At 41.4% G+C, this 20,229-nt stretch overlaps 1 protein-coding gene across 1 annotated transcript in view; it reads right to left on the reverse strand.

Moving 5' to 3' along the window:
- LOC126417063 (cell adhesion molecule 2-like) overlaps positions 1–20,229 on the reverse strand; it is a gene marked incomplete at its 3' end in the record, with an annotated part of 280,157 nt that overhangs the window by 69,795 nt on the left and 190,133 nt on the right. The gene's annotated exons all lie outside the window — the stretch shown is intronic.

The following is a 20,229-nucleotide window of genomic DNA, read 5'->3' on the forward strand; positions in this document are numbered from 1 at the left end:
TGTACAGTCGTGGACTAAACGAGCGAGACCCGTCGCCTTTTCGTTATGCTGATCCGCACAGCTTTAAAGTCTGATACACAGTATAACAGGCAGGGCGACGAAGTGCTACCAACGTACTATGCGAGTTCGCTCAGCTGATGTGCTGAGATAGCTAACACTGGAGAAACTCGCGCTTGGAAGACGCCACAGCATCGTCTGCCACCACTTCGTGGGAAACGAAATACCTCAAGTGTGTTACAAGGGACCGTATACCACAGGAAGTGCGATACATTTCCACTTATTATGTCCACCTGTACTCGAGGTAAACGGGTTTTAAGGTTTGGGTAGACAGATAGACGGTCAAGAAAGTGAGAATAGTAGGGTTCCATTTCTACCGATTTACGTGACGAAATCCTAACAACAAAACTAGCTACCACGGTTACTGAAGATGAGGGCTGCATAATAATTTCCCCTACTCTTTATTCGAAATGTTCTAGTTGCAGTCGATACATGAGCATATTAATCGTAGCTACGCTTCCGATCCAAATCAGGTTTACAGGAATGCAAATAAAATCCATTTGCCTATACACGTGGTAGTTTAGATCCCACTATTAATGGCTCTGAGCACTATGGGACTTAACTGCTGTGGTCGTCAGTCCCCTAGAACTTATAACTACTTAAACCCAACTAACCTAAGGACCTCACACACATCCATACCCGAGGCAGGATTCGAACCTGCGACCGTAGCGGTCACGTGGTTCCACACCGTAGCGCCTAGAACCGCACAGCCACTCCGGCCGGCTCCACTATTAATGTCACCGCGTTTTAGATGTGCGAGCGAGCATTCTCTCCTTAAGGAACACTTCGGCTAATGAACGCTTTCTGGCTGTGGCACGCCTAATGGAGAATTCGAAACATTGTAGAATACGTTTGGCAGCTACGTCTCCGTTTATTTCCTGGGGTGGTGCAGAATTATCCTACTAAATTTACTGGCTAATAACAGTTTTTTATTCAAAAAAATGGCTCTGAGCACGATGGGACTTAACATCTATGGTCATCAGTCCCCTAGAACTTAGAACTACTTAAACCTAACTAACCTAAGGACAGCACACAACACCCAGCCATCACGAGGCAGAGAAAATCCCTGACCCCGCCGGGAATCGAACCCGGGAACCCGGGAGTGGGAAGCGAGAACGCTACCGCACGACCACGAGATGCGGGCAGTTTTTTATTATTTCGATAAACATCCCGCATGATTGTCACATAAGCGGTGACATAAAGGTAGATAATTGATGTTTGTGAGTCCAGAAAGCCCTATGCAACAGAAACTGCATATCATTTTGCCATTTTCATTGCGAAATCGCCGGCTTATTCGTGTCTGGGGTAATAATAGAGGGCTGTTTGCCTGGGTTGTCTGCTAGCGTAGTGAAAGGTGTTTGCTACCGCAAGGGAGGTCTGGTTTGTTTTCGGTTCTAATCTCGATGGAGGCAGTTGCTACCTTTATTCTGTACCGACGCCCTGTGGATGTCGATATGAAACTCCTGTAGAATTTCTTACTTGTTACTGCCTACTTTCTCCGCTTCTGTCAATAACTGAATTGACTGAAGTGTGGCACTGAACGATTTTTATCTGAATTTCGTTATGAATCTTCGCGCATTGCTAAATTTGCACACTCCCATGGTAGGTCAGCAACGGTAATCCAGTTTGACTGGTCTGAACTTTGACACAGACCATTTCGCGGCCGAATGCGCATAATATTTTGCTAATTCGTAACGATCTGGGGTACTTCGTCTTATTAAAACAGTTATGTTATCTCTATAAGATGAAATTCATTTTTATTAGTACAGTTTATACTAATTAGAGTTTCTTCTTTCATTTATATCTTGTACTTAGGTGTTGTGGTTAACACAGTAATCAGCAATAATATAGTCTTACACATGATTGAAAACAGTCTGACAAATTTCGGATAGTTTTTCAGTTTCACACCTGTGCATAGTATGTTGGTAGCACTTCTTCGCCTTGCCTGTTGTGCTGTGTAGCAGACTTTAAAGCTGTGTGGGTCAGCATAACGAGAAGGCGAGGTGCCTCTCTCGTTTTGTCCACGACTGTACATGCGCAAGACAAGGGAAGTTACTCGAATGCGCATGCGCATACGAATGCGAGAAAGTTTATACATGGTTCGGGGCTAAATAGCCCATATATTCCTAACCGTGGATCAACTTATATCAAAAAATGAAATGGATAGAACAAGAGACGAGCTAAATAGGAGATGAAACCTAAGATAACCGCACACGGTTGCTTATGCTACTAAAGAAACTTATATATGAAGCTACCTATGACAATAGGAGGAACTCTTAAAAGCTATACCTAAAGCTAGTAGTTAGCCTGGGGGGGGGGGGGGGGGGGGTGAGGGGACGTAATCTAAAGGCGTCGTGGTAATAAAGATATAGGGATAAAACGTGAGGTGTTCAACGGGCTAAAATAACCTTCATCGTAAAAGGAAAATGAGGATAAAAAGAAAGAAGATGAACAGCTGTACCAACCGCGCTCGCCAATCAGCGCGCATGTGATAATCCCCAGATCATCAGATTTACAAGTATGAAGAACAAAGTAAAGGCGCGAAACCTTCAAAAAAATTTCTATTTATTAGTAGGAGTTGGTCATTGAGGATATTGTCTTTAACATGTTGCAGATGCCTAAAGATCTGCATTTCTTCCAAAACATCCAGTTTTAAGCCCTTAACCTCGGCATGATCTAATTCGATATTAACGGAGGGCTCGGCGCATGAGCCGTGTGCACAAGGTATTCCGCATAAGTAGAGCTCTTAGTACCGTCACCGCTTCTAGTAGGAATATGCTCTTTATACCTGAGACCCTGAGCTCGTCTCGTTTGCCCGATGTAAAATTTTGGACAATCCCCGCATGTAATTTTATATACTCCTGATTGGGAAAGTTTATCGCTCTTACTCTGCAAGGAGTGAAATAGATTGCTATGTAAACTGTTATTAGTAGAATAGGCGACTCTGAAATTATGGGCTCTGAGTAAACGCCCCAATTTTTAACTTATATTGCCTATGTAAGGGATAGAAATTGTTGCCACCTGTTTGTCATCTAACGCATCCCCTTTGGTGGAGGACGTAATATTATTTTTATTTATTTTCTTTCTATACCTCCATCTTACCAACTGAGGCCTATAGCCATTATTTAGAGCAATATTCTCAAGTGTGACCAGTTCAGTTTCTACAGCATCTGGTGTGAGAGGGATAGCTGTAACTCGATGAATATTAGAATGAAAAGAGGCCATCTCATAGGCGCACGGATGGGCCGAGTCTGCAGGTATAATATTGTCGGAAAACGTGTGTTTCCGAAAAATATTAAATTCAATGCGGTTGTCAACCACAGTTAAAGTGAGGTCCAAAAAATTTAAGGACCTAGTATCGGATTCTCGCTCAATTGTTAAACTGATATTATGGTGAAGCTCATTAAAAATCGAAAAAATACTGTCTACATCATTTTGAGAACCATCAATGATTAATGGAACGTCGTCAACATATCTTTTGTAAAATTTTATTCTCCTAAGAATCTCTCTGTCACTGACAAAAAAAATCAGACTAAGTAGTTCATAAAAAATTCCGATACAAAAGTCTTTTGCGTAAACAACTCACCTCACTTCTCGACATAGTCTCCTTTTAGGAATACACACCTGGTCCAGCGATCCTCCAGCTTTTACATCCCATAAAAAAGCAGGTTCAGTCAGACTCTGCAAAACAGCCGTTGACTGCAACCATCACTTCTACATTTCAGGAAAATTACTTCCAGAAAAACCAAAGTTTCAAATTAGAGAACAGGAAGAAGTCACTAGGGACTAAGTCTGGTGAACAGGATGGTGTGCAATTCGTTCAAAGCCCACTTTTGCCGTTATTGCTGATGTGTGGGATGGTATTCTGGTGAAAGAGTATCTTTTTGTGTACCAAACTTAGTCTGTTTTCAGCCAACTCAAATTGGCAGCAATGATGCATAACAGTACCCAGCCATGGTTCTGCCTTTCTTCAAGTAACCTGTCAGGATTATTCCTTGTAAATCCCAAAAAATAGTGGCCGCCACCTTTACAGCTGACAAAATGGTCTTTGCCTTCAGTGCACTTTCACCAGCCTTTGCCCGTTGTTTTGACTGCCGTTTTGACTCTGGCATGTAATGATACAACCTGGTTTCATCAACTGTCACAAATCGGCGCGGAAAGTCTTGCGAACATCGCCAGCCACAGTGTTAAAATGTTGTCAGATGCGCTTTTGCTTTTACTGAGCAATCATGGCACCCTCCTCTCACACAGCTTCTTCATAGCGAATTCTTCGCGCAGGATATTATGTACTCGCTCAGCTGAGATGCCTACTGTCACCGCAGATTCATGAATTATTATTCGTCAGTCTTCCACCCCCATGTAATGAATTTTGTCAATGGTTTCCTTTGCGGTGACCGCAATTGGAAGGGTGAAGCGCGCTTCGTCTTCGGTAGTCTACTTGTCCGACCACGTTCAAGTTCATTAATCCAAAAGTAAACTGTCTTCAGTGATGGTGAAGAGTCCATGTATACTTTACCCGATTCTGATTTGATTTGTGCGGCAGTACCTACCCTTCAAATAAAAATTTTTAATAACAGCACGAAACTTGGTTTTACCATTTTCAATCGTAGTGGACACACTGACCATTTCAGACGGCTCTCAACAGTGATCTGCACGTTGTACATTGCTGAAATTCTTTCTGTTATCCTTGTAATAAGCAGGCTTACCAACCATAAAGGCGCAACAAAAATTTTCCGTTCTTTCAAGGATATTCATCAGACTAATCAAACCACACTCATAACTTCGTACACGTGGACACCATTGGCGACTATGTAAACGATTAGAGTTGCAGTTCTCTGTGACAGTGAGAAAGGCCACAAGAGTGCTTTGGCGTTGTTCGTATTTAGTTGCCAGGCCTGGAAAGGTAAATAATGAGACAGAACACCGCAAATGTTGAGTGATCAATGTGAAAGCCACAGAGACGCCATGTGTCCGCGTGAGACGACTCTATCAGCACTAACAGTGAAAGCGGCCTCATTCTGGGTCTCTGAATTTCCGATCGAATCGTGCAGAATCCAGATTTTTGCGGCACTCAAATGTGACAGTGGCCCACTGTTGAACAGCATGGGAATGTGACAGCAGGCATACTCGTTGTCAAGGTTCGGTTGGACCATACCTTATTGCCACAAGAGAGGTCCGTTCCCGGTAGCTGAGTGGTCAGCTCGACAGAATGTCAATTCTAAGGGCCTGGGTTCGATTCCCGGCTGGGTCAGAGATTTTCTCCGCTCAAGGACTGGGTGTTGTGTTGTCCTGATCATCATCATTTCATCCCCATCGACGCGCAAGTCACCGAAGTGGCGTCAAATCGAAACACTTGCACCAGGCGAACGGTCTACCCGATGGGAGGCCCTAGTCATACCACAAGAGAGGATCGGCAACTCTGCATCAGGCACATTGTAACTCTTTCACATCTACGCCTGGTAACCGAGAAAATTCTGTGTAATCCCGCCCCATTGCTCAGAGACTAACACAAGCGGGATTAGCGAATTACCATACCATGCATACACTACGATTAACACCACATCACAAACAGCTACATTGGGAGTGGTGCTACTGTGACCAGGAGGCATGGATTACTTATGAATGGCGTTGCATTGTGTTCAGCAGTTAACTATGGTTGTGCACTATCCGGGATGAACATCGTCGACGACTATGGTGGTGACCTGGACAACGTTACTTTTAGTTTCATGGTGTGGGTAGCCACATGCATGGCTTTAAGTCATGGCTGGTAGTGAATGATAGATCTGTCACAGCATAATGGTACATCACGAACATCCTGCATCCTCATGTGTTCCACTTCAAGTGACAGTATCGTATTTTTCTACAGGTCAATGCTCGTGCAAATGACACTTGTGTCTATTGAGCTGTCAGGTGTTGTTGAGGTACACCCATGGCCATCAAGGTCCCCAGATATATCCTCACTGGAAAATGTGTGGAATCAGTTCAGCTTGTTGCCACTGCCAGTATCCATGATATCATGGATTAGTTACAAAAGTTGTGGGACGGTTTGCCTCAGGAAACTATACAACGGTTTTATGAATCCCTTCCTAATCGAATGAGTGCATACATCCAGTCCAGTGGTGATCGGGGAGGGTGTATATCATACTGATAATTGGGCTTATACTTTCATGTTATTTTTCAATTTGACTCCATTCTGTAATGATTGAAATAACATCACATACCATCCCAACCTCTACCTCTTCGTATCCTTCTTCCCTTATGGGTGCTTCAAAAAATGGTTCAAATGGCTCTGAGCACTATGGGACTCAACTTCTGAGGTCATTAGTTCCCTTAGAACTTAGAGCTAATTAAACCTAACTAACCTAAGGACATCACACACATCCATGCTCGAGGCAGGATTCGAACCTGCGACCGTAGTTGGCTCGCGGTTCCAGACTGCAGCGCCTAGAACCGCACGGCCACTTCGGCCGGCTGGGTGCTTCACTTTTTTTTTTTTTTTTTTTTTGTCAGGCTATGTACAGCCGCAGAGCAAGTTGTGGACGCTCGACGTCGTTGGGTAACTGTTGTAGTTTGCAACTGGCAGTTACGTGTTCAGTTTCTTCATTTATGTAACAGATAATACATTCCCTGTACTGATGAATGCATCTTGATCTAAATGTGAAAAAAAATAACTAATGAAGAGGAGTAGGAAAAACAATTCAGTGATATACGAATGAAGTAGGGTAAGGACGGCTACAGTGGTCAAGGGGGGTAGAGTGATCACTTCATTTTATTCTCTTGGAAAGTGCTGCAGCCTAATGGTGAAGAATTAAAACTATTACAAAGGGACTGCTTCGGTTTTGTCAACGGGTTTCGTGGCTTTAGTTGCGCACATTCCTCTGCAGTGAAATATTTTGTGCTTCCTTTAAGTCTGATGGAAGGCATGTAACAAATTAATTTGCATGTATTAAAAAAATATGAACTATGATAGTCAATTGCTACATCATATTTCAGCCTTAAAAACCAAGCCCTTATTAATTAGCTAGGTTATGTAAAGCCAGTATTTAGCGCAAAGGGGTCTATTTGAGCATAGTGGTAAGTCTTGTCATGGAGTAAACAAACCACGTGGCCATTTCGAACAAATATATCTTTTGTAATATATTTCTCTTGTTTCAAGACGGAGGAATTGATAATAACACAACAGTATTTTATGAAGTAAGTATACTTTGGCGTTAGCGTATTAACAACTAGGTAAAAAGCATTGTTCTCTAATTGAATTTGTGGTGTAACGGAATTATGCTTAGGATTGGATCAGTGTTACACACCCCTTGTGAGCACAAGTGGAAAGGCTCATACAATTCAAATGTGCTCACTAGCTGTATAAAACAGTGGGTAGATTTATACCACCACAATTGTTTGGTTTCACTCTGCTGAGAACAATGTTCCAGCATGTCCTACTTTTTTGTTGTTGAGTGGTTGCCAATATCCCACAATGCTTGGCTATGACCAGGTGTCAAAACTGCAGCCTCAAGTAGAAGGACTTCATTCAAAAACATACCATATTAATGTACACTATAAGTGTCTATAATTTTGATCAGGTGGTGTATGATGAAGTGATTCTACAGAAATGAAGAGACATGCACAGAACAAACTTCCATTGAGATTAAGAAACCCAGCTTTGAGTTAAGACTATAATAATCAAAACAAGTTCTTTGCATGGTGGTGACATACAGAATACACTGGAGAAAAAGTAAGAACTTTCTCCATTAGAACTGTGGTATTAAGAGAAATCCTAAGGGACCAAGCAGCTGAGGTCATCGGTTCCTAGACTTACACACTACTTATACTAACGTAAACTAACTTATGCTAAGAACAACACACACCCATGTCCGAGGGAGGACTCGAACCTCCGGCGGGAGGGGCAGCGCAATTCGTGATATGGCGCATCAAATCGCGCTGCCAGAGAAATCTTTCCAATAACATTTGCATTATTAATTGACAGCCCACTGGAAATGTTCCGCCGAGATACTGTACTCAAAAAAGGCAAATAGGTAGACTGTAAGAATTTTAAGTCACAAAGGATCTTTTTAGTCATACCAAATACATGAGTATCTTCATCGAGTAAAAACATACATATACCATCCCCTCTGTGTCGGTTAGGAGACAGAGCCACAGTTAAGGTCTTCAGCCAGTGCATGGTAAGTTAAGAAGAATAAGCCCAGAGGGAAGCTGATAGCAGAAGATGCAATATTCCAGCTCTTATAGCTATTCTATGAGGCGTCGTCAGCCTCACTGACATGTAAGACATATCACAAGTTTGTAATTGGTCACATATATCGAATAGTGAGGATAATAGAAACCCACGTATGCACTTTGTTGCAACAATTTTATTCCTGCACATGACTTCCGATAGGTGCTACAACCACAATAGTCATTCCAAGTGTTGTGCTGCAACTTCTAGGCACGTATAGCATCACTGCATGGAAGTTCTGTGCCACCCGATCAAACTGTTAAACACAGAATATTAAGGGGTAGATATTGGAAAAATTAAAACTCATTAACATTGCCACAGGCAAACTCAAGCTTTGCAAGAGACAGAGGCACAAGCACGAAGTGAGCTAATATGTTGCACGTCAGCTCATAACATGAGTTGCAAGAACCTCCATGTCTTCCAAAAAGGCACACAGCGATAACAGAACAATTAACAGTCTGTTAAGTGAATATACTGGAATCAGGACCACACTCGTGGTTATTACGAACTGATCCTTGCACCATAGCCTCACATCAGCTCTCTTTAAACACCCCAGCTCTCCATATCTCATCATTAGTTGATCATTCGTATCAGTCACATTCACAGCGGAAGTACTCGATTCTGTGATTATGATACTGTAACGAATCTATGTAATTTATGCTCCAGTACAGTCTATGAACAAGCCGAAGAGGAACTCAATATGGTGGCATTCGCATGATGAACTTCATGCTGCTCGCAACTTGCCATCTACTGTTGGAGAAACTGTCTTCTGACAACACCACAACACAAAGTGCAGCCAGCAACATGGAAGTCACTGACAGCACCTCCTGGAATCGATGTTCCTGTTCAACAAGCCGCCCGATGTTACCGAGCGGTTCTAGGCGCTTCAGACTGGAACCGCGCTACCACTACGGTCGCAGGTTCGAATCCTGCCTCGGGCATCGATGTGTGTGGTGTCCTTACGTTAGGTTTAATTAGTTCTAAGTTCTAGGGGACTGATGACCTCAGATGTTAAGTCCCATAATGCTCAGAGCCATTTGAACCTGTTCAACACTAAGGTGTCTCCAGGTGTTGAAAACTACCAGGGGAGGGAAGGAGACCAACCGACTACCAACACCACGTACATCGCAGATGGACCATTGAGAGTCACTGAAGAATTTGGAGTCGGAACGAGAACATCCCAACAGCCAGTGCAAGAATCAATTCACGATGGGCCAACAGCTGCGCCTACCAGCCATAGTACCAGAGTCGCTGAAATCTTCTCCTGGGAGTGTAGATGTTGAGCTGACTCGGCAGTCGTCATCTGGAATCCAACCGGGAGCTGAATGAGCAACAGCCAAGGCTGGGTGCAGCAAAACGATGACCTGTAAACATTGTGAATAAATGACTAATCTCTAATAATGTTTTCTTAGTGTCGAAGATACTTCACGGGCTCCTAACAGCTAACTTGACTTCAAGCAGAGGTGTTTTCGTTTGGCCCTCTTTAAAACGACATCAGTATTTTGCAGTATTACAGATAGTGAGAATTATTGCTGTATGTTACAGATTTTCCACAAAAAGAAAATTATGTCAGATAAGGTGAACGAAATGGCCATCAAGGAGGGGCTCCTCTTCCTATTCACCTTTCAGTAAATATCTAACGAAAATATTCATGAGTAAGATGTGCAATGTGAGTTGGGCACCATAATAGTGGAACCACATTCGCACACGAAGATCTAGTGGCACTTTCTTCTTATTTTCTCACTCTTCAGAGTAGTTTAGTGCAGTTTTCCATAACCTCCTCCTTGAGCGAACCTCTTCATCTCAGAGGGTGTATTCCAACCATCCCTCTACTGCTCCCTCTAGTACCATGACTTTCAGGCTTTCCCTACAGATCTGTTGCAAACACATTTCTCGGGTTTGCTGCCGGATAACATTGTGCGGGACCACAATGTTTCATTGATACAACTGTTCGCCATCTTCAGGTGATAGCAGCTGCTGTCGTCAATACTGCGAGATACAACTGGTGATATTCGCGTGGCGGCGTCAAAATATTTCGGATTATGAAGAGAAATTATCCATGGGAGGAGAAGTTCTCGCAGTTTTATGGAAGAGCTGTTCGGTAGCGCCGGTAGTGGCAACTACTATCACCTGAACATGTCGAACAGCTGTTCGCGATTACACAGGGTGGTCCATTGATCGTTACCGGGCCAAATATCTCACGAAATAAGCGTCGAACGAAAAAACTACATAGAACGAAACTTGTCTAGCTTGAAGGGGGAAATCAAATGGCGCTATGGTTGGCCCGCTGGATGGCGCTGCCATAGGTCAAACGGATATCACCTGCGTTTTTTTTAAAGTAGGAACCCCTGTTTTTTATTACATATTCGTGTAGTACGTAAAGAAATATGAATCTTTTAGTTGGACCACTTTTTTCGCTTTGTGACAGATGGCGCTGTAGTAGTGACAAACATACGGCTCACAATTTTAGACGAACAGTTGTTAACAGGTAGGTTTTTTTAAAATTAAAATACAAAAAGTAGGTACATTCGAACATTTTATTTCGGTTGTTCCAATGTGATACATGTAGCTTTGTGAACTTATCATTTCCGAGAACGCATGCTGCTACAGCGTGATTACCTGTAAATACCATGTTAATGCAATAAATGCTCAAAATGATGTCTGTCAACCTCAATGCATTTGGCAGTACGTGTAACGACATTCCTCTCAACAGCGAGTAGTTCGCCTTCCGTAATGGTCGCACTTGCATTGACAATGCGCTGACATATGTCGTCAGGCATTGTCGGTGGATCACGATAGCAAATATCCTTGAACTTTCCGCGCAGAAAGAAATCCGGGGACGTCAGATCCGGTGAACGTGCTGGCCATGGTATGGTACTTCGACGACCAATCCACCCGTCATGAAATATGCTATTCAATACCGCTTCAACCGCATGCGAGCTATGTGCCGGACATTCATCATGTTGGAAGTACATCGCCAATCTGTCGTGCAGTGAAACATCTTGTAGTAACGTCGGTAGAACAAATACGTAGGAAATCAGCACACATTGCACCATTTAGATTGCCATCGATAAAATTGGGGCCAATTATCCTTCATCCCATAACGCCGCGTCATACATTAACCCCCCAAGTCGCTGATGTTCCACTTGTTGCAGCCATCGTGGATTTTCCGTTGCCCAATAGTGCATATTATGCCGGTTTACGTTACCGCTGTTGGTGAATGACGCTTCGTCGCTAAATAGAACGCGTGCAAGAAATCTGTCATCGTCCTGTAATTTCTCTTGCGCCCAGTGGCAGAAGTGTACACGACGTTCAAAGTCGTCACCATGCAATTCCTCGTGCATAGAAATATGGTACGGGTGCAATCGATGTTGATGTAGCATTCTCAACACCGGCCTTTTTGAGATTCCCGATTCTCGCGCAATTTGTCTGCTTCTGATGTGCGGATTAGCCGCGACTGCAGCTAAAACACCTACTTGGGCATCATCATTTGTTTCAGGTCGTGGTTGACGTTTCACATGTGGCTGAACACTTCCTGTATCCTTAAATAACGTAACTTTCCGGCGAACGGTCCGGACACTTGAATGATGTCGTCCAGGATACCGAGCAACATACATAGCACACGTCCTTTGGGCATTTTGATCACAATAGCCATACATCAACACGATATCGAACTTTTCCGCAATTTGTGAACGGTCCATTTTAACACGAAGCAAATACCGTCCGCGCTGGCGGAATGTTACGTGATACCACGTACTTATACGTTTATGACTATTCAGCGCCATCTATCACAAAGCGAAAAACGTGGTCCAACTAAAACATTCATATTTATTTACGTACTACACGAATATGTAATAGAAATGGGGGTTCCTATTTTTGAAAAAAGGCAATTGATATCCGTTAGACATGTGGCAGCGCCATCTAGCGGTCCAACCATAGCGCCATCTGGTTTCCCCCTTCAAGCTAGACGAGTTTCGTTCTTTGTAGTTTTTTCGTTTGACGCTTATTTCGTGAGATATTTGGCCCGGTCACTATCAATGGACCACCCTGTATATTGTTGAAGTTGCATAACGTTATGCGTGTGCAAAACTGAGAAGTGTATCTGAACAATGAAAGTTATTTTCTGTTATTTTAATGTATAGTCACGTTACCTTCTTCTAGTCAGTGTTTTACATTTCCTCGCCGATTGTGCGGAGGGCCTTCCCATCTCTAATCTGTCTATTTAAATTCCACTGTCTCTCTGTAACATGGCGTTACATATCTCTGCTTCCTGTTTTGTTTTCCACAGGCCATGACTCAGTACCATACAATGTTGTGCTCCGGACGTACATTCTCATAAATTTATTTCTCAAATTAAGGCCTATGTTTAGTAACTGAATGAATTACAACGTCTTTGCCAGTGGTACTCTGCCTCTTATATGCGCCTTACATCGTCCATCAGACATTATCTTGCCTTCAGGATAGCAGAACTCTTTCACTTCGTTCACTACTTGCTCCCCCATTGTTATGCGAAATTTAGCGCTACTCTCTTTTCTACCATCCCTCATTAATTTTGTCCATCCCTAATTTACTTTCAGTACTTGTCTTATATTAATTACTCTGTGCTTTCTGTTCAACATGTTCTGTAATTTTTACTCATTTTCACTTAACATAGCAATGTTATCGGCTAATCGTTAATATCTTCTCATCGTGAATTTTAATCACACTCTCTGAAATTTCTTTTATTTACGTCACACCCTCTTACACATACTAGTCGAACAGTATGGGAGAAAGTCTGTACTTGCCTTATGTCCTTTCCAATCCGAGCGCTTCTCTCTCGGTCTTTTATTCACTTTGTTCTATCTTGTTCCTTAGAAGCATATAGTGGTAAATAATAACTAATAGTAAATTATGCGAAGATGCAAAATTTTGTTAAATGATTGATGAAGAAGGTTTGATAGTTGACAAGAACATTGATATGGATCGCAAACAATTGAAATATCTCGGATCTCTGTTTGAAAAGCATCCAGTTTCTGAAAAGGATACAGTGTAGCTCATGCGACGAAGTTAGAAGGCCATAGAACGACTAAGTGTGACATGGTGGAGCAAGTTCGTAAGAAATTGATTTAAGAAACGGATGTATTGTGTGACTACCAACAAAATCATGCTGTATATCTTAGAAGTATTGGACGTTTAGCAAAAAATAATTAGGAATGAAAGTACAGTGTGTAGATTTGGATATAATCAGAAGAAGCTGCAGACTACCATGGTTGAAGCAGGTGCCAAGCGCAAGTAAAAGAAGCTCTTAAGATGACAGACGTATAATGAACAGCTTAGAATGAAATAGGATTTAGTTTTATCGACATCGCACAAGGTAGGAGAAGGGAAGACGGATTGCAAAAAACATAAAAGTCGGTTCTTCTGAAAGTGAAGGAGAGAAATGGCGATGTACAAAATACAGACACTTGCATACCGGCTGCAGGAAATGGGTAATGTCGTAAACAGCCTGAAAAACGTAATTAAAGTTATTCACGACCGCACTTTCAATACGCGCTTCACAACTTCTTTCACTCGTAAATTGCGAGAGAACCTCACTGAGAACGTGAGAATGGGCAGTGTTTGTTCCAGAAACAGTGTGGATTTTGTCGTCGTTCATGTGTGTGTGTGTATGTGTGTGTGTGTGTGTGTGTGTGTGTGTGTGTGTGTGTGTGTCTATAAAATATGTCTCGTCAGAAATCGTGTCTCTTGTATACACGATGTCTTGCAGACAGTAGATACAGCCAAACAGGTAGATGCCTCCTTCCCTAGACGCCGCCTTCTCAGATCTCCGAAAGGCATTCGACACTTCACCACATCGTTGACGAATAACCGAGAGAGCATCACACGGAGTATCTTCGGAGGCATGCACTTGCCTCGACGAATTTTTTAATAACAAATCCACCCCGTTATACTGGACAGCGAATGCTTTACACAGGTGAAAGCTGCGTCCAGTGAACCTGAAAAATACGCACTGAGCCGAACTGCACTGCAGCAGATGTGAGCAGCTCGACGCAGCTCTAGTATACCGCATTTGAACTGTAGCGGCAAGAGAATACGTAGCAAATTTTGTATGTAAGTCGTTCGGCAACCTCCGAGCAAAAAGGACGGAAGTTACATGAATGCGTTAATAATTTTCTTTGTTGTATGAGGAGAAGACTATAAATTTATATACGTGAACGTTGATGACCTCGGAAGGAAAGGCGATGCGGAGATGTTTTCATGGTCAGATTTAAGAACAAAACTGAAAACAAGTATCTCTAATACACAGGGCCCAAGAGAATCACCAGGACGAAAGTTCGAACGAGCGATATGGGGCAGTTATTAGCACACTGGACTCGCATTCGGGAGGACCACGATCCAAACCCGCTTCCGATCATGCAGACTTAGGTTCTCCGTGATTTCCCTAAACTGCTTCAGTAAAATGTGGGGATGATTCCTTTGAAAGGGCGATGCCGATTTCCTTCCCCATCCTTATCTGTGCTCCGTCTCTAATGACCTCGTTGTCGACGGGACGTTAAACACTAATCTCCTCGTCCGCGAATGTTCGATTGCCTCAAGTGAATGTTGAAGACGAAGCTTTTCTATTAAATACCTCTTTGGCAAGACCTTATCCTGATACTCAGATAACCAATCAAAAACGTATATGGCTACAGACATAGCAGAGCCTGAAGAGTTTCACGAAACACTTTTGGAGTAATCTGCAAGATATTTAGGATATACTATCGCACGATCTGTCACAGTTCAGAACATGTACAGAAAGTGATGCTTCCGACATTTGCCTTGCACAGTTTTCTCGTACATGATACAGTGTTGTTTGAAAATGGAGGGACTGTAGAGATAGAATTACGAGACCTTCCTCACACAGGAGATGATTTCGTAATTGATGCCATCCACGTGCGGGGTGGATTCAAAGATTATTTCAATAACTTATAAGATAGTTTCGTCTGGCAAAACAATATGGTAAATATGGGATGTTGTTGAAGAGAAAATAAGTAACTAAAACGTAATAACAAGCAAGTAGTCATAAAAATAAAGACAGAACCGTCCATTTCACAAAATAAAAAAAGTGATTTACACATATTGATACATTATGTTTACTCCCATTTTCTTGGAAGCTTCTTTCTAAATGCTGCTTCTTCTGGTACTTTTCATATATTGTTCATTCTGAAGGTGATATAACTCTGGATATCCCCTTAGTCATTCAATTAACTTTTCCTTGTCTGACATCATTTTGGTAAACAAAATTTCGTTTTGCACGTCAAGAAAGCTACGATATGAATGACAAGCAGAGCTGTGACACTTGATATGCCTCACAGGGGACAATGGAACTATGCAACGCTGCATGGCGTGTCATAGTTGGTCAGGTGTCCAATTCTGTTATCCTTCGGCCGTTCTGCCAATCAGTTCGACAGGTGAGTGCACCTAGCGGCTTGGTTACCGAAGGAGAGCGCCCACGTTATTCTGTTAGCATTTTGGAAGCGAGGCCGCCTGATTCTAGCGAAACGAGCCACTGTTGCTGATTCTCCTCGCGCCAGCCAATCAAAACCAAGTGGCCACAGATGTGTGCCTGTGCACCGCAGAGCGCACAGCAGAACCAGAAGTGGCTAGCAGCTGACACAGGCATGCTACTCTTCTCATAAATACCATATTATGTCATTTTCAGACTGACGTGTTGTTTTGGATTTTGCGTTTCGGAAAATGAGTTAGGAATGGTCTGTAGAGCCACATTGTACAAATGCATCTACAAGTCACTCAAATAAACTGTTTCAGAGAATGTCAAAGAATAAGGTGTATAGAACATGGCTGTAACTCGCTCCTAGAGATCCATGTGATGAAATAGTCTACTTCCCTATACTATACATCAACAATTGGGTTTTAAGGATACATGGTAGTTTTCTGGATCAATATTGTGTAAAAATGAACACCTATTTCTTTCAGGCACTGTTTATAATGTATATGTTTTATGAATTCCTTGTTGATATCGAGTAATGCAGCACACTTGCTGAACAAATTAGAAGTATTTTGAATATTTTTGAACCTGCTTAGGATTACTATAAATTACAAAGAAATCGATGAATTTTTTTCCAAAATGCTTCCTGAGATTGAGGTACCCTTTAATCCAATGTTATACATTTGAAGGAGACCACATTTTTGCCTCATATTCTTGACATGATGGCTGAGGCATTAGACCTATTTAATTCCACCTATTATGTAAATTACAAGGATAAAAAGTATAACATCTAACATTTTAATTTTTATAATTTTTTTCCTAATAAAATTGTTATTGTTTCCATAATTTAGTTGATTCTGCAATGAAGCTTATAAATGGACTATTGCAAGTTACCAAAAGAATTATAGCAATGCTTTATAAACTCTGGGAAATATCTATACCTGAATTCTGAAAAATATAACTTGTGGGAAATTGCGAATGAAGATATGAGTCCATTAAACTGTGGTTGAAACTTTCATTTGTATTCCGAGTGCCCCACGAAGACATTTACTAAGCAAAACTGAGTCACTCAGGTCTCTAAAAATTGGTTTTATTTCATTCATAACAGGCTCAGGAATAGAATGCTTGTGATGGTATAATTGACCACTTTCTTTTCCTTTTTGGTAACCACACCAAGAATCTGCTCCTTTAGGGCAAAGTCCGTGAACAGGGTGGTCATATGTGGACAACTGATGAAAGTAGGTGGCCAATACATTTTTTTCTCATTGCTGTAACATCATTCAGAGGTGCAGTTCGTCTAATGACCAGTCCATAATAACTCTGAAGAAGGTCTATTTCAGTTTTTATTAATCTGCCTTGGCCAGACAGAGATTTAGCATCAGATAGCAACTTTCCTTTCATTTCTCTTCATAGCTTCCTAAATCTAGCACGCATCCACTTTTGCACATGTCCACAACACTCTAGTTTTGTTACCAAGATACCACCATAAACATTGAACTCATTAATTTTTATTGAAAGCTTTAGAGTCCCCATCGCCTAGGTACTTTGTATACCTAACGTTATAAGCGAGCACCGACCTCTGAAATCTTTTTAGAGCTCCATCACACTCCATACCTCCGCTGTAACCATCATAATTCTAAGAACACTGATGTTCAATATGTCCTTCAGTGTTACCATGGGAAGTGTGGCAGTACTTAAGCACTCAACATCAACAACTTTTCCATTCTCCAGAGAAACAGCATTTACAACACCATTCAAGGTACGATGTCCTCGACGTTGCCATGTCCTATCAAGTGCAACAGCAACGTTCCTCCTTCCACTAATTTTTACAGTTCCTTCTACTGCACGTTTCATAGATGCTTTAGACACAACCATCATGGCACCTAAAAGTATTTTTATGTGCCTGGTGAACTTACTGGAAGGAGGAGGATGGTCCATCAAACCACAAAACGTTTGAGCAGCCTTTTTTCCTTTTCCTGTTGCACCCATTGCAAAAACTAACGTCAAATTCATCTCATATGAATTATGCACAATGTTCGACGTCATTGTTGAGGTATATTTATTGCAGGATTTACACAGAACATCTTATTTTGACGCCAAACTCTTCCTGATACTTTTTGTTCAGTTATTTCCAAACACCCTACACCATCACATTGTTTACATTTAGCCACTTCCTTCATCAAAGAAGATGCCCACATCAACAACAACAAATCCACAACAAATCATTGTTAACACAAAAATTTGAATATTTGAATCACCAGGAGGCGTTCCATGTGGGAGTTTCTTCCCTGAAGAACTGATACATAGGTTACTTTCAACAGTGTGACTTGCTTTGTCTGTGAACTGGTTACCATGGAATTTCTTTTTACTGAATTTCTTGATGTGTGACATAGTTCCTATTTATTGCACACTAAAGGATATTTACTTCCATAAATACATGTAGGACTTGGACAACAAACATTCAGTAACACGTGAAGAAACTGCTTCAACGAACGAAAGTAAATAGTAGCAAAGATAATCATTTACAGACACTATAAACCTGCACAGTAACCAACATATACAATGTATCATATGTACAATCGCTGGAAACAGAGAGTTCACAGTTCTTTTCGAAATAATACTGGTTTCTGTAACAGAAATAAAGGGGTCGTGGCGGCATACATGACTGTAACTTTAAAATTTGATATATATAGGTCATTTTTCATTTCAAACCCTATAACGTATATATCAATGTAATCTGGAGAGATTACAGAATTTGATAAGGTTATAAAAATTTTCGGTTTTTCCACCATTTATAAGTACCCTGTGTCCTTAAAATAAAATTTTGAAAACACCTTTTTGAGAGTATATGGCGAATACAGCTACTCATGCTCTTCAATGTTTATAGCATCTACCTCATAAATCAAATGTTTCGTATGTGATGATATTGTCTCAAAATATTATGGGAGGGGGGGGGGGACTTTCATCTCTGTTTACTTTTCTTAAGAATTCGATCACAGATAAATGCTTGTGACATGCAAGAGCATAAAAATGATGCCTCTAGTCTCATTTGCAGTCATTCAAGTTGTGCTCTTAGATTCCTGTCTAACCACACTCTCGGAACTCGCTACGCATTTGGAAAAAAATGGTGAGTTATTTGTGGCAGCAAAAAACATAAATGTCACAGTCGGTTGGTTTGCGCACAGCAGCTTCATCTGTAGCAATTTCTTCTTTCATTTTTTTATCATGTAGAAGTCATAAAATCGAAGATATTCATTACCGAGAAAACGCTGTCTTACATGTAAATAACAACAAATACTGCATAAAAATAATTAACTTCCACGAATAACACAGTCTCACAATGTGTTACGAACATGAAAATGAAAATAGTCTTATATCCAGCAGGGTGCGAACCTCCAGCAATCGCCATTACAGTCTCTTGCCTTAACCAATTGGCCATGATAGCCAACGCACACTGTGCACTCTATTTCTGCTAAGTTTAATAGACAGGGACGCAGGCTGGCTCCGTTGAAGGATGATGTGAGTGTGAGCTGCAAATGCATGAAATTTTGAAAGATTTCCACTTTCAGACTTCACAAAATTCCTTTACATTGTTACCTAAAAGTTATAAACTTGTTTCAATAATTAATAACTAAACCATTCACAGGACAAAATACGCAAAGACATCAGTAATTTCAGCTAACATTCTTGTAATATACGTAAGATCAGCTGACATCTTGAAATTTAATGATTTTTTAAACTCTTAATTAAAAAAAAACAGGTATTTTGTGAGAATATTCACAGTAACAACAATACAAACTCTATTTCTAACAATGGAAAATAGCCTATATGAGCTCACTTCCCACTTGGATACGTTCTGGTGATTCTCTAGTAAAACATAATCACTAAATCCGAAACCATAACCATTCACTGTTTCTAAAATAACGAATGATAGCTGTAAACAAATCACACTGAGCCGAACGAGTGGTCACACCGAAATCTAACAACCTCTCAGTGCAGTTGTCGAAAAATTGGCGGACAGAGCGATCGGTAACAGGCCCCAGACATTAACAGAACATAAACTACGAGTAACGAACCGAAAATGACGTCACTACCGAGGCTATCTACTGTACCGATCGGTATATACGATACAGAATAGGGCGCCAGCTCGTTAACTTTGTCACGCAGTGCTGCGCCACGCAATTTAGCTATTCATAGTATGTTCCATCTCATACGATTTCATATAAACAATATTTGGTCACGTAATGTAGTACCACTCAACTATAGTGCAGTTCAGCTCAGCACAGTCTTACCTTAAGCCAGAGTAAAAGCACCCCTAATATTCTCAAATGATTTACCACACAGGATAGAGTGAGATTGTTTGCTGACAATGCTGTGACCTACAGGTTGGAAGCAAGTCAGTGTTTGCCTCGCAAATCTCTGTTGGGTAAATTCAGAGTACCTGAAAGACTGTGTGACAATTCTGTTGCCACCA

This window comes from Schistocerca serialis, chromosome 8 (assembly GCF_023864345.2).
Source record: "Schistocerca serialis cubense isolate TAMUIC-IGC-003099 chromosome 8, iqSchSeri2.2, whole genome shotgun sequence".
Lineage (NCBI taxonomy): Eukaryota > Metazoa > Arthropoda > Insecta > Orthoptera > Acrididae > Schistocerca > Schistocerca serialis.